This window comes from Bos indicus x Bos taurus, chromosome 15, assembly GCF_003369695.1.
Source record: "Bos indicus x Bos taurus breed Angus x Brahman F1 hybrid chromosome 15, Bos_hybrid_MaternalHap_v2.0, whole genome shotgun sequence".
In the NCBI taxonomy this organism is placed as follows: Eukaryota; Metazoa; Chordata; class Mammalia; order Artiodactyla; family Bovidae; genus Bos; species Bos indicus x Bos taurus.
In genome coordinates, this window is record NC_040090.1 from 78,155,790 (window position 1) to 78,163,139 (window position 7,350).

At 44.6% G+C, this 7,350-nt stretch overlaps 1 pseudogene; it reads left to right on the forward strand.

Annotated features, from left to right (window-relative positions):
- The first annotated feature begins 3,517 nt into the window (after positions 1-3,517).
- LOC113905141 lies at positions 3,518-5,453 on the forward strand (annotated as a pseudogene).
- Positions 5,454-7,350: the final 1,897 nt, after the last annotated feature.

Below are 7,350 nucleotides of genomic sequence, written 5' to 3' on the forward strand. Positions count from 1 at the left end.
ACTGGTTGCTGTTTAGTTTTTAAGTTGTGTCTGACTCTTGCAGCCCCATGGACTGAGCCTGCCAAGGCTCCTTGGTCCATGGGGTTTTCCAGACAAGAATACTGGAGGGGGTTGCCATTTCCTTCTCCAGGGGATCTTCCCGACCCAAGGATCAAACTGGGGAATTGACAGGTCACTTCTTACTGCGGAGCCGCAGGAAGCTCACTGGGCCAGTAGGAAGGTGTATAAGTCAATCTGACAGCCTCCATTGCCACCTGGACCATACTCCCTGGCTGATGAGTCATCTCTCCCACCCTGGTTACTGCTGGTCTTCCCATTTTCTGTGTCTGCACAATCCTGTCTGGGCTGGCAGCTTCTGGCAGTTTCCCTGACACACTGAGGGTACTGGAATATTTGGCAAAGCTCTGAAACCCAGTGCCTGGGCCCCAGCTTCCCTGGGTAAACCACGTACCTCCTGTTTGGACCCATGCTACTTCTCAGGGTAATGACTTGGAATAGAGCCTGGCTTCTGCTGCTTCTGGACCTATGGACTCCTTACCTCCCACCACTATGTAGTCTCCAAGTCTGGGAGGAAGTTCCTCCCTCGTGCTCCTTCACCATACACTTTAAGCTCATTCAATCCATAACTTGAAAAACACGTTCTTCTTTGCTCCCGGGAAGGGAGGACTTGCTTCGCCAAAGATGCGAAAAATATTTGCACTTCACTTTCTAGTGCATTGAAAAAAAAGAAAAACACAAAACCAGATAAGATTATGCATTGTCAACATTTATATGTTGGCACATATTACTGGTGGAGGGGAGGTTGCTGAGTACAAGGAAGAACCCAGACTCTGATGGATGAAGGAGATGGTTATTGGGACAGGGGATGGGGACAAAGAATTGCTGAAGGTGACATCTTTGGATGTGGGCTTCCCTGACTTTTTAGAATAGAGCTTTGCAGGAAGCCTGCTCTCAAGGGTCGTAGATCAAACCTGGAATATCCTCAGTGACCTAGTAGGTAGTGGGGGTGGGAGGAGGTAGGGCACTGGGCACTGGTGGTTGTGTAGGAAAAATACCTGGTCTTTCTCACGTGTTTTTCTTTGTTCTTCCTTGTACTACCACACTCACAGCACTTCTGACGCCAGATGTGTAGGGGGCTTCCCCCCATAAGAAGCAACACCAGGTGGATGGCCTATTAGAAGAAGAAGTGTGCATCACTTTCAGTTCAGTTCAGTTCAGTTCAGTTGCTCAGTCGTGTCCGACTCTGTGACTCCATGAATCGCAGCACGCCAGGCCTCCCTGTCTATCACCAACTCCCGGAGTTTACCCAAACTCATGCACATTGAATTGGTGATGCCATCCAGCCATCTCATCCTCTGTCATCCCCTTTTCTTCTTGCCCCCAATCCCTCCCAGCATCAGGGTCTTTTCCAATGAGTTAACTCTTTACAAGAGGTGGCCAAAGTATTGGAATTTCAGCTTCAGCGTCAGTTCTTCCAATGAACGCCAAGGACTGATCTCCTTTAGGATGGGCTGGTTGGATCTCCTTGCAGTCCAAGGGACTCTCAAGAGTCTTCTCCAAAACCATAGTTCAAAAGCATCAGCACTCAGCTTTCTTCACAGTCCATCGCTTTAGTTGTGTGTAATTCTTTGCAACCCATTGGACTGTAGTCCACCAGGCTCCTCTGTCCGTGGGATTCTCCAGGCAAGAACACTGGAGTGGGTTGCCATGCCCTCTTCTAGGGAATCTTCCTGACCCAGGGACTGAACCTGCATCTCTAACAGCTGGCCTATAATTTAACTCAATTCTGACATGATCTACCTGGAGATAGCATCAGATCCAGAGGAGATTCTCCCCCTGCCCCAGCCTTCACACACTCACTTCAGATACCAAGCCTAAGTAATAAGTCTGAAGTTACCCACAGCTTCCGTCCAATGTGACTACAAACCAGGGGTTCCTAGGATCTCCCTCCTTAGAGTCAATCATCTGCTAGAATGGCTCATGGAGTGCAGGGAAAACAGGTATGTTTACCAGTTTATTAAAAGACGTGATAAAGGATGCAGATGAACAGACAGAAAAAGAGATGAAAGGAATACGTGGGTCAAGAAGACTGGAAGGGCCCTAGGTTCAGGAGTTACTGTCTCCATGGAGCTAGGGTACACTGACATGGATGTGTTCACCAACCCGAAAGCTCTCCAAACCCCTTCCTTTGGAGATTTTAATGGAGGCTTCATCACATAGGTATGATTGATCTGTGACTCATTTCCTTCTCCTTCCTCAAGAGAATGGGGTATGTTTGGGGATGGGTCATAAAATCCTAAGTTTATAATCATGCTTTGGTTTTTCTGGTGACCAGGCCTCATCCAGGAGCCCACCCAGAGTTGCCTCATGATAACAAAAGTTTGTATCACTCAGGAAATTACAAAGGGTTTAGAAATTATTGTCAAGGGTCAGATATCAAATATTAGGAAAAAAAAATGTTACTGATGCCCTTATTTAGCAGATCACAAGGGTTTTAGGAGCTCTGTGGCATGAACTGGGGATGGACACCAATATGTATTTTGTCTATTATTTCATAGTGTTATCAGTTCAGTTCAGTCAGTTGTGTCCAACTCTTTGCGACCTCATGGACTGCAGCACACCAGGCCTCCCTGTCCATCACCAACTCCCAGAGTTTACTCAAACTTATGTTCATTGAGTCGGTGATGCCATCCAACCATCTCATCCTCTGTCGTCCCCTTCTCCTGCCTTCAGTCTTTCACAACATCAGGGTCTTTTCCAAGGACTCAGTTCTTCACATCAGGTGGCCAAAGTATTGGAGCTTCAGCTTCAGCATCAGTCCTTCCAATGAATATGCAGGACTGATTTCCTTTAGGATTGACTGGTTGGATCTGCTTGCAATCAAAGGGACTCTCAAGAGTCTTCTTCAACATCACAGTTCAAAAGCATCAATTTCTCAGCTCTCAGCTTTCTTTATAGCCCAACTCTCACATCCATACGTGACTACTGGAAACACCATAGCTTTGACTAGATGGACCTTTGTTGGCAAAATAATGTCTCTGCTTTTTAATATGCTGTCTAAGTTGGTGTTCTTGCCTGGAGAATCCCAGGGACGGAGGAGCCTGGTGGGCTGCCATCTATGGGGTTGCACAGAGTTGGACACTGTGGGGAGCTGCCCGTGAGAACGGGGTCTTTGCCTGAAGGACACAGCTCTGGGAGCTGCCTCAGTCCTTGAGGGTTTGCTTGCAAACATAGCTCTCTATCCCGCCACCCCAGAGATTAGGTGATTATTTACTGCAGACACCTGGAGTTCTGGACAAACTTCTCACACACAGGGAAATGTTATCTGGTGTAAGAAATAATAACAGAGTGCCATTCCCATGCTCTCAAGATTTCTTGCGACTTTTTGTAAGATGTATAGGTCAACCAAGAAAAACGCTAACTGTCTTGTCTTTCTCACGCTCTCCTGTATAAATATAAGATGCTGAATAAAGTCGTGGTCAGACTGCGTCCCTTCGTGGAGACGTGTCTGAACCTCTCGACCCCATCTTTGTTGTAGAATTCTTTTGCTGTAGTTTCCTTTCTCAGCTGCGCTGTGCACGTTCTTGGGACCTGATTGATTTTGCCGGCTGGCACGGGCAGGTGGCGCCCGAACAGGGACTCGGGAATCGGAGCGCGACGACAGCCGCTGCCTGCCAAGATTGAGGTAAGTAAAGAGGAATTCCTAATTAATTAAAGTAAAGGGCAGGGAGTGTTATTGTCGAGAGTAATAAATCATGGGACAAGGCAATAGCCACCAGTTATTTGTACATATGTTGAAAACTATGTTAAACGGTAGGGGAATTCATGTAAATAAGTTACAGCTAGAGAAGTTTTTACTTTTTATAGAAGAAGTTTGTCCTTGGTTTCCAGAGGAAGGAACAGTAAGTCTGAAAACTTGGAAGAAAGTAGGAAAACAATTGCAGACATATTATTCCTTACATGGTACCAATCGTGTCCCTGTGGATGCTTTCTCTTTGTGGACTCTGATAAGAGACTGTCTGGATCCTGAACATAAAGGACATAAGATTCAAATGGCCCTCAGGGATTCCAGAGAACCCGAAGTTGCAGAGCCTTCTGCCCCTCCGCCTGAGCCACTTTATGCTGTGCCTGAGGGAACAGCTTGTAAGGCTGGAGGGAATGATGATGTGTTAAGCTCTGATGAATAGGAAGAGTTAAATGAGCAAGCGCCTCAGTACCATAGAGAGGATATGCCTTGGGAGATGATGGTTAGCATGCAACCCCCTATAGGAAAAGGGGAATTAAAGCATTCAGGGCTTTCTGAAGAACAGCTGGAGAATTTAATTCAGAAAATTGTTATAGCAGTAAAAAATGATGCACAGGGAGACTCCCACTCCAGCCAGCCTGTGCCTCTAGCATATCCTCCCTTGGTTCTTGCTGGGCTCGATCCACCTCCACCTTTCGTAGAACCGTGAGAGCTTATATCCATCCCTGCTTCTTTGCCCGGTGAAAACATAATAATTAGAAGTGAGATATTATTATCTCCTCTTCAACAAGCGATTAAGCGAGCTAATGAAGAAAGAGAATGTATTCCTGGGTTTTCAGGAATCTATCCAGTATTTGAAAATGCTCAACACAGAGGTATTATGAACCGCTGCCCTTTAAGCAACTAAAAGAGTTTAAAATGGCTTGTGCACAATATGGCCCAACTGCGCCGTTTACTCAGGCTATTATAGAGGCTTTAGGAAACCAAAATCTGCCACCTAATGATTGGAAAAAGGTTGCTTGGGCTTGCTTATCTGGAGGAGATTATTTACTATGGAAATCTGAGTTTGCTGAGCAGTGTGGGATCACAGCCGATATCGGCGACAGGGACTGAACACCACTTACGAAATGATGGTGGGAGAGGGAGATTATCGAGACACTAATAATCAACTTAATTATTTGCCTGGAGTCTACCCTCAGATTAGTGCTGCGGCTCTATGAGCATGGAAAACACTTCCAAATTCTGATAAAAAGACTGAAGATTTACCTAAAATTCGCCAGGGGCCAGATGAACCATATCGATTTTGTTGCCCGCCTGCTTGAGGCAATTAGTAAAATGATAGGGGATGAGCAGGCAGGAATGGTGTTGGCTAAACAGCTTGCTTATGAGAATGCCAATTCGGCTTGTCAAGCTGCCCTGAGACCTTACAGAAAAAAGGGAGGCTTATCCAATTATGTACGGATTTGTGCTGATATCGGCCCTTTGTACGTTCAAGGCATAACTTTGGCCACGGCATTACAAGGAAAGACAGTCAAAGAAGTACTGTATCAACAACAAAAGCGGGATAAGGGATAAAATTTTGCAATTTGCTCACTATCACCAATTTCTCTTCCCCAAAATTGTTGTTTCTCAGCCCCTTGCCGACACCCTAACTGTATTTACTGATGGCTCTTCTAATGGAATAGCTAGTCTGATTATACAGGACAATACTGCTGCCTGGCGTACTAATTATAAGTCTGCTCAAGAAGTAGAACTATTTGCCGTATTTCAGGCTCTATTACAAATCTCTGTTCCATTTAATTTATATTCTGACAGTCAATATATCATAAGAGCCTTTAACACTATTGAGACTGTTCCATTTATTGGTACCCTGAATTCTACTATTCAAACTCTTTTTCGTGATATACAACATTTAATTTGCTCCAGAGTTAATAAATGCTATTTTGGTCATATTTGTGCTCACTCTGGACTTCCTGGACTTTTAGCATGAGGCAATGCTTTTAGCTGACGAAGCTACATGTATGATATTTCCTTCATTGGAACAAATGGCAAAAACTTCCCACAGCTTACACCATCAAAACAGCAATAGCTTAAGACTTCAATTTGGCATTACTCGAGAAGCTGCCAGACAGATTGTTAAGCAATGTCAAACATGTCCTCAATTTTTTAGCATCCCCCATTATGGAGTTAATCCCCGAGGATTGTTGCCAAACGACATATGGCAAATGGATGTTACCCATATTCCTGAATTTGGTAAACAAAAATTTGTTCATGTTACTATTGACACCTTCTCCGGCTTTTTACATGCCTCTCTACAATCCAGAGAGGCTAGCAAACATTGCATAGCTCATTGCATTAAATGTTTTACTGTTATGGGAACCCCTAAAACCATAAAAACAGACAATGGTCCAGGATACACTGGAAAAAATTTTCAACTATTTTGTACGCAATTGTCTATCTCACATAAAACAGGTATCCCTTATAATCCTCAGGGTCAAGGAATCATTGAACAGGCGCATCAAACTCTCAAACATCAATTGCAAAAACTAAAGAAGGGGGAATTGTATCTCAATACCCCCTCCAACCCTCTAAACCATGCTTTATTTGTTCTAAATTTTTTACAGTTGGATATATGTGGCCATTCAGCAGCACAGCAATTTTGGAACTTTGATGTGCAAACAATAAGACCTAAAGTCTTTTGGAAAGACCCACTTGTGGGAAAATGGTATGGACCAGATCCAGTAATAATTTGGGGACGAGGGTATGTTTGTGTTTTCCCACAGGATGCCGAAGGGCCGCGCTGGCTGCCAGAAAGGTTGGTACGCACGGCGGAGACAATCTCTCGTAAACCAGATGAGGAGATTGATGATTCAAGAGCATGATGAATTACCATCTCAGCAACAACTCCAGGCATTGATGTGAGAGGCACAGAATCGTGTTGCTGTGCAGGGCGATCCAATATCGCCTTTAAGCTTCCTGATAACCTTATTAATTATCTTAAATCAGATTAATACTGCACACTCTGAAGAATATTCAAGTGTTTACTGGGCTTATTTGCCCGACCCTCCCCTTCTCCAACCCGTGGACTGGGAGGGTCAGTCCATTCCCATATACACTAATGAAACTGTTTTGCTTCTTGCACCTTGTTTAATTAAAAAACTGACTGATGATCTATGGATGATAAAGGCTTCCATCTATGGAAATGGTCTGTGGTTAAAGGAACATAAGTGTGCGCCTATATAAAAAGAAAGGGGGAGATGCAGGGAGCTGCCCATGAGAACGGGGTCCTTTGCCTGAAGGACACAGCTCTGGGAGCTGCCTCAGTCCTTGAGGGTTTGCTTGCAAACATAGCTCTCTATCCCGCCACCCCAGAGATTAGACGATTATTTACTGCAGACACCTGGAGTTCTGGACAAACTTCTCACACACAGGGAAATGTTATCTGGTGTAAGAAATAATAACAGGGTGCCATTCCCATGCTCTCAAGATTTCTTGTGACTTTTTGTAAGATGTATAGGTCAACCAAGAAAAATGCTGTCTTGTCTTTCTCACACTCTCCTGTATAAATATAAGATGCTGAATAAAGTCGTGGTCAGACTGCATCC